General features: G+C 38.7%; 1 pseudogene; it reads left to right on the top strand.

The window, feature by feature from the left end:
• Positions 1-8,881: 8,881 nt before the first annotated feature.
• LOC123459430 overlaps positions 8,882-16,377 on the top strand; it is a 41,929-nt pseudogene continuing 34,433 nt past the window's right edge.

The raw sequence follows: 16,377 nt of genomic DNA, 5'->3' as shown, positions 1-16,377 counted from the left end.
ATTCAGCTTATACAACAGTGATTTCTCAGTTATTTCTACATGGTAAATGTTCATTTTAAAAACAAGCTTATAGAACTTTGAATTTCCTGTTAGTTTTCAAATGGAAGTATTCTTAGCACACATTCAGATAATGGCTCTTTGAATTCACTTTAAGCTTACAAAGGAAATGTGCTTTGTGGACATTCAGCTTATACAACAATGAATTCTCTGTTATTTCCACATGGAAAATGTTCTTTTCAGACACTCAGCTTATAAAACTTTTGATTCCCTGTTTATATTAACAAGAAATGTTCTTGTCACACACCAAGTTAATGGTTCTTTGAATTCACTGTTAGGTTACAAGGGGAAGTTTCCTTTGTGGATACTCAACTATGCAACAGTGACTTTTCTGTTATTTCCACAGGGGAAATGTTCTTTTAAGATATTCAACTTACACAACGTTGAATTTCCTGTTACTTTTCAATGAGAAATGTTCTTAACACACATTCAGGTAATGGTACTTTGAATTCACTGTTAGGTTACAAAGGGAAACGTTCTTTGAGGACAATCAGCTTATAAAACTGTGAATTCTCTGATAGTTCCACACAGGAAATATTCTTTGTACACACTCATGTTATAGAGCTTTGAATTCCTTGTTTTTTTTTGTTTTTTTTTTTTTTTTTTTCAAAGAGAAATGTTCTTAACACACTTTCAGGTAAAGGTTCTTTGAATTCACTGTTTAGAAAAAAAGGGAAATGTTCTTTGTGGACACGCAGCTTACACATCATTGAATTCTGTGTTATTTCCAAACTGGAAATGTTCTTTTTAGACAATCAGCTTATAGAACTTTGAATTCCCTGTTTTTTTTTTTTTGTTTTTTTTTTTTTCAGAAGGAAATGTTCTTAAGATACATTCAGATATTGGTTCTTTGAACTCACTGTTAGGTTACAAAGGGAAACGTTCTTTGGGGACACTAAGCTTATACAACAGTGAATTCCCTGTATTTTCACACAGGAAATGTTCCTTTAGACAAACAGGTAATAGTACTTTGAATTCCCTGTTAGTTTTCAAAAGGAAATGTTCTTACCAAACATTCAGAATCTTTGAATTTACTTTTAGTTTACACTGGGAAACACTATTTCTGTACATTCAGCTTATACAAAAGTGAATTATCTGTTATTTCCACAGGGGAAATGTACTTTTTAGACACTCATCCTATAAAACTTTGAATTCCCTGTTAGATATCAACAGGAAATGTTCTTAACACACATTCACTTAATGTGTTTTGAATTCAGTGTTAGGTTAGAAAGGGAAACGTTCTTTGTGGACACTCTACTTATACAACAGTGAATTCTCTCTTATTTCCACATGGGAAGTGTTGCTTTTAGACACTCAGCTTATATAACTTTGAATTCCAGGTTAGTTTTCAATGGGTAAGTTCTTAGCACACATTCAGGTAATGTTTTTTTGAATTCACTGTTAGGTTACAAAGGGCAATGTTATTTGTGGACATTCAGCTTATACAACAGTGATTTCTCAGTTATTTCTACATGGTAAATGTTCATTATAAAAACCAGCTTATAGAACATTGATTTTCCTGTTAGTTTTCAACTGGAAGTGTTCTTAGCACACATTCAGCTAATGGTTTTTTGAGGTCACTGTTAGGTTACAAAGGGAAACCTTCTTTGTGGACACTCAGCTTATACAACAGGAATTCTGTTAGGTCCACATGGGAAATGTTCTTCTTAGACTCTCAACTTATAGAACATTGAATTCCCTATTTTGTTTTTTTTTTTCCAAATGGAAATGTTTTTAACACACATTCATTTAATGGTTCACTGTTCACTGTTAGGTTACAAAGGGAAATGTTCTATGTAGACACTCAGTCTATACAACAATGGATTTTCTGTTACTTCCACACAGGAAATGCTATTTTTTGACACTCATCTTATGTAATTTTGAGATCCCTGTTAGCTATCAACAGGAAATGTTCTTAGCACATATTCAGCTAATGCTTCTTTGCATTCACAGTTAAGTTACAAAGGGAAACATTGTTTGTGGACACTCAGCTTATAAGACTTTGAATTTCCTGTTAGTTTTCAGCTGGCAATGTTCTTAGCACACATTCAGCTAATGGTTCTTTGAATTCACTGTTAGCTTACAAAGTGAAACGTTGTTTGTGGACAATCAGCTTATACAACAGTGAGTTCTGTGTTAGTTCCATACAGTAAATGTTCTTTTTAGACACTCATGTTATAGAGCTTTGAATTCCCTGTTTTTTGTTTTTTGTTTTTTTTTTTTCCAAAGAGAAATGTTCTTAACACACATTCAGGTAAAGGTTCTTTGAATTCACTGTTAAGTTAAAAAGGGAAACGTTCTTTGTGACACTCAGCTTATACAATACAATAGTGAATTCTCTGTTAGGTCCACATGGGAAATGTTCTTTTTAGACACTTAGCTTATAAAACTTTTAATTCCCTGTTTATATTCACAAGAAATATTCTTAGCACACACCCAGTTAATGGTTCTTTGAATTCACTGATAGGTTACAAAGGGAAGTTTCTGAAAGGATAAAAGTTGCCCTATTTCTGCTGCTCTGTTTTCTAGCTGCTTTGCTAACTTGCCTTTTTAAGCTTCTGTAATATGGCTTGCTTGCTACTGCACTGAATCACAGAACTGCCATTTTGCAACTACCTCCATTTTGTAAAAAGTATGCAACTACCTCCATTTTGTAAAAAGTATACCATGAGGACCTGGCCCTTTGTACGCCCTACCCAATCAGAGGGACCCTCACGAGCCCACCTCGTGGGCCCCACCCAGTCAGGGGAACCCACGGCTGAAAAGCCCCTATGACTGTGCATACCTATGGTTTTCAGCCTTTATAAGCTGACCAAACATGTGGCTAGGGGCTCTTCACCCCTCCTGCGAGAGGAATCTGTGTTGAGCCCCGATGCATCGGATTCAATAAACCTCGTGTGGTTTGCATTGAGAGCGTCCTGCGTGAGTGTTCTTGGGGTCGCGTAGACAGCCCTGAGCAGGGACCCCTCTGGGGAACCCCACATTTGGTGCATTGGCCGGGAATCTCTACAAGACCCCAGACCTCATTTAGGACCCCTCAGAGGTAAGAGGCGCCTCCTGTCTTGTCTGTGCACGTCTGTACTTTTATCTCTGTCCTCTGGAAAATTTTTCAATTTCAACCGGTTTCAGTATCTGGATGCCTTCCCTTTGGGTGCTCTGAGTCGGGGCTGACGGGCCTGAGGACCACCACCCAGCAATCTGGAGGACGCTCCTGATTGCCCCCAGGAGACAGGTTATACCACACTGAATTCTCTGTTATTTCCACATGGAAAATGTTCTTTTTTGACCCTCATCTTATAAAACTTTTAATTCCCTGTTTATATTAACAAGAAATGTTCTTAGCACACACACAGTTAATGGTTCTTTGAATTCACTGTTACGTTACAAAGGGAAGCTTTCTTTGTGGATACTGAGCTATACAACAGTGAATTCTCTGTTATTTCCACAGGGGAAATGTTCTTTTAAGATACTCAGCTTACACAACGTTGAATTTCCTGTTACTTGTCAAGGGGAAATGTTCTTAACACACATTCAGATAATGGTACTTTAAATTCACTGTTAGGTTACAAAGGGAAACATTCTTTGTGGACAATCAGATTATAAAACACTGAATTCTCTGTTATTTCCACATGGAAAATGTTCTTTTTAGACACTCAACTTACAAAACTTTTAATTCTCTGTTTATATTAACCAGAAATGTTCTTAGCACACACACAGTTATTGATTCTTTGAATTCACTGGTAGGTTACAAAGGAAAGCTTTCTTTGTCAATACTCAGCTATACAACAGTGAATTATATGCTAGTTCCACACAGGAAATATTCTTTTTACATACTCATGTTATAGAGCTTTGAATTCCGTGTTTGTTTGTTTGTTTGTTTTTTCAAAGAGAAATGATCTTAACACACTTTCAGGTAAAGGTTCTTTGAATTCACTGTTAAGTAAAAAAGGGAAATGTCCTTAGTGGACATTGAATACAACATTGAATTCTGGATTATTTCCACATGGGAAATGTTCTTTTTAGACAATCAGCTTATAGAACTTTGAATTCCCTGTTTTTTGTTTTTGTTTTTGTTTTTGTTTTTTCAGAAGGAAATGCTCTTAGATACATTCAGGTAAAGGTTCTTTGAATTCACTGTTCGGTTACAAAGGGAAACGTTCTTTGTGGACACTCAGCTTATACAACAACGAATTCCCTGTATTTCCACAGGGGAAATGTTCCTTTAGACAAACAGGTAATAGAACTTTGAATTCCCTGTTAGTTTTCAACAGGAAATGTTCTTACCAAGCATTCAGGTAATCATTCTTTGAATTGACTTTTAACTCTCAAAGGGAAACATTCTTTTTGGACATTCAGCTTAAACAATAGCGAATTATCTGTTATTTCCACAGGGGAAATGTTCTTTTTAGACACTCATCCTATAAAACTTTGAATTCCCTGTTAGATATCAACAGGAAATGTTCTTAACACACATTCACCTAATGTGTTTTTAATTCAGTGTTATGTTAGAAAGGAAAACGTTCTTTGTGGACACTCTGCTTATACCACAGTGAATTCTCTCTTATTTCCACATGGGAAGTGTTCTTTTGAGACGCTCAGCTTACATAACTTTGAATTCCAGGTTAGTTTTTAAAGGGATAAGATCTTACACATTCAGGTAATGGTTCTTTGAAGTCACTGTTAGGTTACAAAGGGAAACGTTATTTGTGGACATTCAGCTTATACAACAGTGATTTCTCAGTTATTTCTACATGTTAAATGTTCATTTTAAAAACCAGCATATAGAACTTTGAATTACCTGTCAGTTTTCAAATGGAAATGTTCTTAGCACACATTCAGCTAATGTTTTTTTGAGGTCACTGTTAGGTTACAAAGGGAAACCTTCTTTGTGGACACTCAGCTTATACAACAGGAATTCTATGTTAGGTCCGCATGGGAAATGTTCTTTTTAGACACTCAACTTAAAGAACATTGAATTCTGTTGGAGATGAGGAGATGAGCCCTGAACAGACCTTTGCCCTGAGATAACCTCTGTCCTGAGCAACTTCTGCCCTGAGCAACTGCTGACCTTTCCTCATCCCCCCACCCTGCCACACCTAACTGATTCCATCCCCTCACTCCGCCACACCTAACTAATTAACACCCTGCCTGGCAACTGCAGAGACGTGAGAACTGTACCGCAAATTTTTGGAATAACCGCAAACTGTCCTAGGCCAAAGGCCAAGAAAATTCTGTAACTTTCCACCACCTGCCTCCTCCAGCCCCCCCCCACCCAAAACCCTACCCTAACCCTAACCCTTAAAAAGGCCGCTGTGGCTCAATAAAATTGGACTCTTGACAAGTGTACATTTGCTTGAGTCTCTTCCTCTCTCTCGCCCATCTTATTTAAGGTTAGGGTCCTCCTCGCCCCCATGAATAACTAGGTCCCGCGGGACGGGACACATGGCGCCCAATGTGGGGCTCGAGGCACGGACCCCTACCAGATGGAGACCCCTAATTCAGTGACCTCCGGAGGATTTGTTAAGTGGTCACCGCTTCTCTGCCCAAGAAGATGGCAAGACCTGGTAAGTTTTCCCTCTTCATTCCGTCCCATCAAGATGGGCCATTCATTGTCTAAAGAGGCTTCTTTCATAAAGGATTCAAAAGCCTCTCTCAGAGAGTGAGGAATACAGGTAAAGAGAAAGGATCTTATACAGTTTTTTATTTTTGTTGATAAGACATGTCCATGGTTGATGATTGATGGACCTAATATTCATCCCAAAAAGTGGCGAAGAGTAGGTAGAGAATTTAATCAGATGCTCACTGAGGAACACAATGACTCACTATCCCCAACTATTTTCTCTTTCTGGGGCTTAATTCTAGACATTGTCCAGGAAGCAAATAATGACTCTGGTAAATGCCACCTTCTCTCTGTGGCCGAATATTGTCTCTCGTCTTCACAGCCTGGCTCCAGCTGCCCTTCGCATCCTCCCTCTCGAGCTTCAGACTCCTTTTCTCTCGTTGATGTTTCTGACTCTCATACTTCTGACCCTTCGAATCTTCCCCAACTTTACCCTCCACCTCCCCCTGGAATATACCCATCTTTGTTATACAAAAAAAAGGGGGGGGGAATGGAGATTACTCCAAGATCTAAGAGAAATTAACAAGACCATGGTTCCGATGGGGGCCCTTCAGCCTGGCCTCCCATCACCAGTAGCCATTCCTAAGGGCTATACTAAATTAGTCATAGATCTTAAAGATTGCTTCTTTTGCATTCCCCTCCACCCAGAGGATTGCAAACGTTTTGCCTTCAGCCTCCCTATTGTTAATTCTATCGGTCCATCTCCCCACTTCCAATGGAAAGTTTTGCCACAGGGGATGGCCAATAGCCCTCTGTCAAAAATTTGTTGCCCAAGCAGTAGATCCCTTTCAGCTTAAATATCCTAATTTATATATCATTCATTACATGGATGATATTTTATTAGCAGGACCAGAGACAACAAAATTATATGAGGTGGGACAAGAATTAATCCTTATACTCCAAAAATTTGGACTACAAATAGCCCCAGAGAAGGCTCAAATCCATCCTCCCCACCTTTTCCTTGGATTTGAATTACACTCCAATAAAATCCTATCTCAAAAAATCCAGTTAAGAAAAGATTCTTTAAAAACACTTAATGATTTCCAGCGGCTCTTGGGGGACATTAATTGGTTACGACCTTATTTAAAATTGACTACTGGAGAACTTAAACCCTTATTTGATATCTTGCGAGGGGATTCTGATCCCTCCACTGCTCGAGAGCTTACTACAGAGGCTAAAAATTCCTTACAAATTGTTGAAAAGGCCATTCAGGCACAAAAGATTGGATACTTCTCTCCCACCTCCCCATTATGGTTACTTATTCTCCCTACAACTTTTACACCCACCCGTCTTTTATGGCAAACTAAGCCTTTATATTGGATCCATTTACCTGCTACCCCCCTAAAAAAAATTCTGCCTACCTACTCCTCCCTGGTTGCCCAGGTTTTAAAACTTGGGAGAGAAAGTTCCCTTAAAGTTTTTGGAAAAGACCCAGACACCATTAGTGTGCCTTATAGTGCCTCTCAGGTTCAATGGCTAGTACAGTCTTCTGATGAATGGGCTGTTGATTGTGTTTCCTTCCAAGGCAAAATAGATAACCATTATCCTTCATACAGACTAATTCAATTCCTTTATAGACAGTCCATTGATTTCCCAAAATAGACTAAAAGCTCTCCCATTCCTGGAGCCATGTTAGTTTTTACTGATGGCTCTTCATCTGGAATTACAGCCTTTAACATCAATGGAAAAATCTCCAAGGTCCAAACTAAACTTTCTTTGGCACAGCTTGTGGAATTGGTTGCTGTTATACAGGTGTTTGAGACTCTCTCCAATCACCCATTTAACCTTTATACTGACAGCGCCTATGTAGCCAGCTCAGTCCCTTTGCTTGAGACGGTCCCTTACATCTGTCTCTCTACCAATGCTTCCCCTCTTTTTGCTAAACTTCAACAACTAATCATGGCCAGAACTCACTCCTTCTTTGTAGGACATATTCGAGCACATTCTGGTCTTCCTGGACCCTTAAGTAAAGGAAATGACCTTGTGGATCAGGCAACTCAAAATAGTTCTGCTGTCCTAACTGGCATGTTCGCCCCACCTGACCCCATATCTCAGGCACAAGAGGCGCATCGGTTACACCATCTTAATGCCCAAACTCTCTGACAGATGTTTTCTGTCACCCAAGAACAGGCCCGACAGATAGTCTGCCAGTGCCAGGGCTGTATAACATTTTTTGCCTGAGCCACACTTGGGAGTTAATCCTCGTGGCCTTACACCAGGGGAATTATGGCAAATGGATGTTACCCATTATTTGCCTTTTGGGAAATTAAAATATATTCATGTGTCTATAGATACCTTTAGTGGATTTATTTGTGCTTCCCTTCAGACGGGAGAAGCTACTAAAAATGTTATTAATCATATATTTGCTTGCTCTGCCTTTATGCCATTGCCAAAAGTCATCAAAACAGACAATGGCCCTGGGTATACCAGCACTAGCTTTAAACAATTCTGTGCTCAATTAAAAATAAAACACCTTACTGGTATTCCCTATAACCCACAGGGACAAGGTATAGTTGAAAGAGCACATCAAACTCTTAAAAACATGCTCTTTAAGTTGCAACATCCTGGGGGAATATTATACTGCCCAACAAGAAACCCGAAAACATTATTAAACCATGCCCTGCTTGTCTTAAATTTCTTAACTTTAGATAAAGAAGGCAAAGCTGTAGCAGATAGGTTCTGGCACCCCTCCACATCAAATAATTATGCTCAAGCTCTATGGAAGGACCCAATAACACACAAGTGGTCTGGCCCAGATCCTGTGTTAATCTGGGGGAAAGGACATGCTTGCATATATGACTCTAAAGAAGAAAATGCTAGATGGCTCCCAGAGAAGCTAATAAAATTATTTAATTCTCCCAGGGAAATCCCTGAGAAAGATTTTAATTGTGCTTAATTACAGAACGATGCTCGGCCTTGCCATTCTCTCATTTCTACTTGTAATGCGGCTGGTGGTAAGTGCCCCCTCCCCTTATCAAATTTATAACTACACTTGGATCATTGAAAACCAGGCCGGAGATATTGTTAACTCTAGCTCTTCGGTTGGACCCCAGCCCCAATGGCCTGATCTAGAAATAGATCTCTGTGCCCTTGCCCTTGGAGCACACCCTGATTGGGGTCTTGAGGAGGTATTCTGGCCTCGGCCGAAAGGTTTAGCACCTGAACTTCCTGCACGCAACCCCAGTTTCGCTGGCTGTAGAAACGATGTTGAAAAAAGTCTCCTTCATGGCCTGCAGGGTTTTCATGTCTGCCCGGGAGCCCACCGAGATAAATCCCTCAATTATAAGTGCGGGTGGGCTAATGACTATTTTTGTGCCTCTTGGGGTTGCAAAACTACTGGGGACGCCTATTGGAAGCCTTCTTCCTCCTGGGACTACATTACTGTCAAACGAAAGTGGAAACATCCTCAGGTGACACCTAACCATTCCCCCCAGGATGTAAGACGACTCTGTAATACTGCCCACTCCTCTACAGGTGGATGGTGCAATCCCATGTTAATTCAATTCACCCCTCAGGCCAAACAACAAGATTGGACCGGTTGGGGATTTTAATGGGGGCTCAGAGTCTATCAAGAAGGAAAAGATATTGGACTTACTTTTAGAATCAGATTACTTAAGTCTATTCCCAATAAAAATTCTGCAGCCTTGGGACCAAACCCCATCTTACTTAAGCCAGCCAGACCCAAATTAACTATTGGGTCTACCACACCCCCTATTGTCACTCAGTTATCTCAAAAATATACCTTGTTCCAACCCACCATCCCTGAGGGACCCCCAAGTTCAGCTGATCTCATTGTTTCTTTAGTAAACACCTTCCTAGAAGCTATTCATAATACTAGCAATCCCGATTATCAAGAATGCTGGATTTGCTTTTCTCCTACACCTCCCTTTTATGAGGGTGCTGTGATGCTTATGGCCCCTATATTCACCCATGATACAGATGGCCTATCCTGGCATGCTGCCCCAGATGGAGGCCTTACTCTTAGTTCCATTTCAGGTATTGGACTCTGTCTTGTTGGCCCTAAAATGTTGCCCCCCCCATTCACTCATATCGGTCTGTAATCAGAGTACTATTGTCAATGAAGCTTCCACCTATACTAAAGCCCCTAATAACACCTACTTTGCTTGCTCCTTGGGTCTGACTCCTTTTATAGTCAATAAGGATTTTATTAATAATAAAGATTACTGCGTTGTAGTTATTGTGCTACTGTGATTCCTTGTCCATAATCCAGAAGAATTTTTATCCACTCTGGATCAAGGTATCTCCATCAGACAAAAAAGAGAGCTTTTAACTGCTATTACCCTGACTGTGCTCCTGGGGCTTAGTGCTGCAGGGGCCGGGACAGGTATTGCCTCAATGGTTACCTCCCAACAACATTTTTCACATCTCAGTGCCTTAGTGGATAGAGATCTCAGCCTCATACAGGAGGGAATACAAGATCTTAAAGATTCATTAGCTTCCCTTTCTGAGGTATTTCTTCAAAATCGGAGAGGATTAGATCTAGTCTTCCTTAAAGAAGGGGGACTCTGTGTAGCCCTCAAAGAAGAATGCTGTTTCTACTCAGATAAGACTGGGCTAGTACAAAATAGCCTTGATAAAGTTAAAAAAAATCTAGAGGATAGAAAAAGACTCGAGAACAACAAGAGTCATGGTACAAAAATTGGTTTTCCACATCTCCATGGCTAACCACTCTGCTTCCCAGTCTGCTAGGACCTTTTGTAGGTTTCCTTTTACTTCTCTCTTTTGGCCCTTGGGCCTTTAAATGATTAACAAGTTTTGTTAAGAGTCAGGTAGATTCTACAATCAAGCCAGTGGAAGTCCACTACCATCAACTTGCCACAGAAGAAACATCTGCCGCTGACCCACCAAAAGAACAAGACAACCCCCCATCTCAACCCTTAGACTTTACCTCCCTGCAAAGATCCACCCTGGGGTGGAAATTTTGGTCCCGCCCCTCCGAATAATAACTCAGTTCTCCGCGACCCCTCATACTAATTGGCTACCAAACATATTTCCTCCAGGATCCTTATGGGGCTTTGACAGTCTTGTTGAGAGCAAAATGCGTTACATTTCCACAAAGTGAGTGGTCTGGTAAGTCAGCGACAGAACGGGTGGCTAAGTCTCGACCCGCCTAAGACAGGACGACCTTGCCGAGAGGAGGCCAATCCAATGACGGGTAAGGGTCCAGCACTGCTCTTCTAACAGGCTCAGACCCCGTTTGTGCCCCTTGTTCTAAGGTCAATCCAAATGACTTTATCGAAATCAATGACCTATGAGTAACAGCGCTCAACCTACTCTGGGGAATGCTCGCTCGCCTCTCTGATGTCAGGTTGCTGTCAGGTTGCTCCTCTGGATCTATTTCTACTCTTAAACAAAAATAATCAGCCACCAAAACAAGCCCTTCTTTGGGAAATCATTAAGGGGTCACGGTAACCTCCCTATCCTGGTCCTTGTATACACAAGAGGGGGAGATGTTGGAGACGAGGAGATGAGCCCTGAACAGACCTTTGCCCCGAGATAACCTCTGTCCTGAGCAACTTCTGCCCTGAGCAACTGCTGACCTTTCCTCATCCCCCCACCCTGCCACACCTAACTGATTCCATCCCCCCACTCTGCCACACCTAACTAATTAACACCCTGCCTGGCAACTGCAGAGACGTGAGAACTGTACCGCAAATTTTTGGAATAACCGCAAACTGTCCTAGTCCAAAGGCCAAGAAGATTCTGTAACTTTCCACCACCTGCCTCCTCCAGCAGCCCCCTCACCCAAAACCCTAACCCTAACCCTAACCCTTAAAAAGGCCGCTGTGGCTCAATAAAATTGGACTCTTGACAAGTGTACATTTGCTTGAGTCTCTTCCTCTCTCTCACCCATCTTATTTAAGGTTAGGGTTCTCCTTGCCCCCATGAATAACTAGGTCCCGAGGGGTGGGACAGAATTCCCTGTTTTTTGTTTTTTCAAATCGAAATGTTCTTAACACACATTCAGTTAATGGTTACTTGAATTCACTGTTAGGTTACAAAGGGAAACCTTCTATGTAGACACTCAGCTTATACAACAATGGATTTTCTGTTATTTTCACAAGGGAAATGTTCTTTTTAGACACTCAACTTATGGAACTTTGAATTCCATGTTAGCTATCAACAAGAAATGTTCTTACCACACATTCAGAAAATGGTTCTTTGAATTCACTGTTAGGTTACAAAGGGAAATGTTCTTTGTGGACACTCAGTTTATACAACAGTGAATTTTCTGTTAGTTCCACGCGTGAAATGTTCTTTTTCGACCCTCATTGTATATTAATTTGAATATCCTGTTTTTTTTCAACAGGAAACTTTCTTAACACACATTCACGTAATGGTTCCTTGTATACACTCTTAGATTACAAAGGGAGAAGTTCTTTGTAGACATTTGCTTATACAACAGTGAATTCTGTGTTATTTCCTCATGGGAAATGTTCTTTTTAGACACTCAGCTTACAGAACATTGAATTCCCTGTTATACACACACTGGAAATGTTCGTTTTAGATACTCAGCATATAGAACTTTGAATTCCCTTTTAGATATGAACAGGAAATGTTCTTATCACACATTAAGGTAATGGTTCTTTGAATTCACTGTTAGGTTACAAAGGGAAACACTCTTTATGGATGCTCAGCTTCTGCAACAGTGAATTCTCTTATTTCCACACAGGAAATGTTCATTTAAGGCTCTCAGCTTATATAACTTTTACTTCCCTGTTACTTTTCGATGGGAAAAGTACTTAGCACACATTCAGGTAATGGTTATTTGAATTTACTGTTATGTTACAAGGGGAAACATTCTTGTGGACACTAAGCTTATACAACAGTGAATTCTCTGTTAGTTCCACATGGGAAATGGTCATTAAGACACTCAGCTCATATAACTTTGAATTCCCTGTTTTCAATGGGAAATATTATTAGCACACATTCAGCTAGTGGTTCCTTGAATTCACTGTTAGGTTACAAAGGGAAACGTTCTTTGTGGTCACTTAGCTTATACAACAGTGACTTCTCTCTTATTTCCACAAGGAAAATGTTTGTTTTAGATAGTCGTCTTGTATAACTTTGAATTCCCTGTTAGATATCAACAGGAATGTTCTCAGCACACAGTCAGATAATGTTTCTTTGAATTCACTGTTAGGTTACAAAGAGAAACGTCTTTTGTGGACACTCAGATTATACAACAGTGGTATCTCTGTTATTTCCACATGGAAAATGTTCTTTTTAGACATTCAGCTTATAGAAATTTGAATTCCCTGTTTCTTTGTTTGTTTTTCAAATAGAAATGTTCTTAACACACATTCAGGTAATGGTTATTTCAATTCACTGTTAGGTTAAAATGAGAAACGTTCACTGTGGACACTCAGCTTATACAACAGTGAATTCTCTGTTATTTCCTCACAGGAAATGTTCTTTTTAGACACTCATCATATAAAACTTTGAATTACCTGTTTGTATTTTTTTTTTCAAATGAAATGTTCTTAGCACACATTCAGGTAACGATTCTTTGAATTCCTATTAGGTTTCACCAGGAAAAGTTCTTGTGGACATTCAGCTTATACAACAGTGAATCCGATTTTTTCTCCAATGGAAACGGACCTTTTTAGATGCTCATCTTATAGATCATTGAATACCCTGGTTTTTGTTTTTTTTTCAAAGGGAAATGTTCTTAACACACATTGAGGTAATGGTTCTTTGAAGTCACTATTAGGTTACAAAGGGAAATGTTCTTTGTGGACACTCAGCTTATACAAGAGGAATTTTCTGTTATTTCCACACAGGAAAAGTTCTTTTCAGATACTCAGCTTTTATAAGTTTGAATTCCTTTGGTTTTCAACTGGAAATGTTCTTAGCACACATTCAGGTAATGGTTCTTTGAATTCACTTTTAGGTTACAAATGGAAACGGTCATTGTGGACACTCAGCTGAACAACAATGAATTCTCTCTTATTTCCATGCAGGAATTGATCTTTTTAGACACTCAGCTTATAGAACTAGGAATTCCTGGTTAGTTTTCAAGGGGAAATGTTCTTAGCACACTTTCACATAATTTTTCTTTGAATTCACTGTTATGTTACAAAGGGAAATGTTCTTTGTGGACACTCAGCTTATACAACAATGAATTCTCTTTTATTTCCACACCACAAATATTCCTTTTAGCCACTCATCTTATAAAACTTTGAAATCCCTGTTAGATATCAATAGGAAATGTTCTTAGCACACATTCATCTAATGGTTCATTGAATTTACTGTTAGGTTACAAAGGGAAATGTTCTTTGGGGACACTCAGCATATACAACATTGAATTCTCTCTTATTTCCACATGGGAAAAGATCTTTTAAGACACTCATCTTGTAGAACATTCAATACCCTGTTTTTTGTTTTGTTTTGTTTTGTTTTGTTTTGTTTTGTTTTGTTTTGTTTTGTTTCCAAAGGGAAATGTTCTTAACACACATTGAGGTCATTGTTCTTTGAAATCACTGTGAGGTTACAAACGGAAACTTTCTTTATAAACATTTGTTTTTACAACAGTGAAATCTCTGTTATTTCCACATGGGAAATGTTGTTTTTAGACAAGCACCTTATAGAACATTGAATTCCCTGTCAGTTTTCAACGGGAAATTATCTTAACACACATTCAAGTAATGGTTGTTTGAATTCACTGTTAGTTTAAAAATGGAAACGTTTTTTGTGGATATCCAGCTTATGCAACAGTGAGTTCTCTCTTATTTCCAAACAGGAAATATTCTTTTTAGATACTCACCTTATAGTACTTTGAATTCCTTATTTTTTTTTTTTCAACAGGAAATGTTCTTAACACTCATTCAGGTAATGCTTCTTTGAATTCACTGTTATGTTACAAAGGGAAATGTTCTTTGTGGTCACTCAGCTTATACAACAGTGAATTCTCTGGTAGTTCCAGACAGGAAATATTATTTTTAGACATTCAGTTTATAGAACTTTTAATTCCCTGTTTGTTTGGTTGGTTTTTTTTTCTAATGGAAATGTTCTAAACACCTATCTAGGTAATGGTTCTTTGAATTCACTGTTTGGTTAAAAAGGGAAACATTCTTTGTTGACATTTGCTTATACAACCATGAATTCTCTGTTATTTCCACACGGGAAATATTGTCTTTAGACACTCATCTTATGAAACATCGAATACCCTGGGCTTTTTTTCAAAGGGAAATGTTAACACACAGGTAATGGTTGTTTGAAATTACTGTTAGGTTACAAAGGGGAACGTGCTTTGTGGACACTCAGACTATACAACATTGATCCTCTCTTGTTTCCCCATGTGAAATGTTCTTTTTAAACACTCATATTATAGAACTTTGAATTCCCTGCTAGTTTTCAATGGGAAATGTTGTTAGCATTGCATTCAGGTAATGGTTCTCAGAATTCACTGTTCAGTTACAAACGGAAACGTTCTTTCTGGACACTCAGCTTATAAACCAGTGAATTCTCTCTTATTTTCCCATGGGAAATGTTCTTTTTAGACACTCATCTTATAGAACTTGAAATTCCCTGTTAGATATCAACAGGAAATGTTCTTAACACACATTCACCTAATGTGTTTTGAATTCAGTGTTAGGTTATAACAGGAAATGCTCTTTGTGGACACTGTGCTTATACATCAGTGAATTCTCTCTTATTTCCACACAGGAAGTGTTGTTTTTAGACACTTGGCTTATATAACTTTGAATTCCAGGTTAGGTTTCAATGGGATAAGTTCTTAGCACACATTCAGGTAATGGTTCTTTGAATTCACTGTTAGGTTACAAAGGGATACATTCTTCATGGACACTCAGCTTATATAACAGTGAATACTCTGTTATTTCCACAAGGGAAATGTTGTTTTTACATACTCAGCTTATAGAACTTTGAAATCTTTGTTAAATATCAACAGGAAATGATCTTAGGACACATTCAGGTCTGGTTTTTTGCATTCATGGTTAGATTACAAAGGGAAATGTTCTTTTTGAACATTCAGCTTACACAACACTGAATTTTCCCTTATTTCACACAGGGGAAATATTCTTTTTAGACACCCAGCTTATAGAACTTTGAATTCCCTGTTAGTTTTCAATTGGAAATGCTGTTAGCATACATTCAGGAAATGGTACTTTGAATTCACTGTTCGGTTACAAAGGGAAACGTTCTTACTGGACACTCAGCTTATCCACCAGTAAATTCCCTCTTATTTCCCTATGGGAAATGTTCCTTTTAGAAACTCATCTTATAGAACTTTGAATTCCCTGTTAGATATCCTCAGGAAATGGTCATAACACACATTCAGATAATAGTTCTTTAAATTCACTCTTAGGTTGCAAAAGGAAACAATCTCTGTGGACAATCAGCTTATACTACAGTAAATTCTTTGTTAATTCCACATGGAAAATGTTCTTTTTAGATCCTCGTCTTATAGAACTTTAAATTCCCTGTTTCTTTGTTTGTTTTTTCTTTTTTTTTTTTTTTAAGGCAATGTCCTTAGCACACATTCAGTTAATGGTTCATTCAATTTTCTGTTAGATTACAAAGGGAAATGTTCTTTGTGGACACTCATCTTATACAACAATGAATTCTCCCTTATTTCCACAAGGGAAATGTTCTTTTTACATACTCAGTTTATACAACTTTGAATTCCTTCTTAGATATCAACAGGAAATGTTCTT

This window comes from Jaculus jaculus, chromosome 3, assembly GCF_020740685.1.
Source record: "Jaculus jaculus isolate mJacJac1 chromosome 3, mJacJac1.mat.Y.cur, whole genome shotgun sequence".
NCBI classification, from domain to species: Eukaryota; Metazoa; Chordata; class Mammalia; order Rodentia; family Dipodidae; genus Jaculus; species Jaculus jaculus.
The sequence above is the reverse complement of the archived record's forward strand: the minus strand, read 5'-3'. Positions and strand labels throughout refer to the sequence as shown.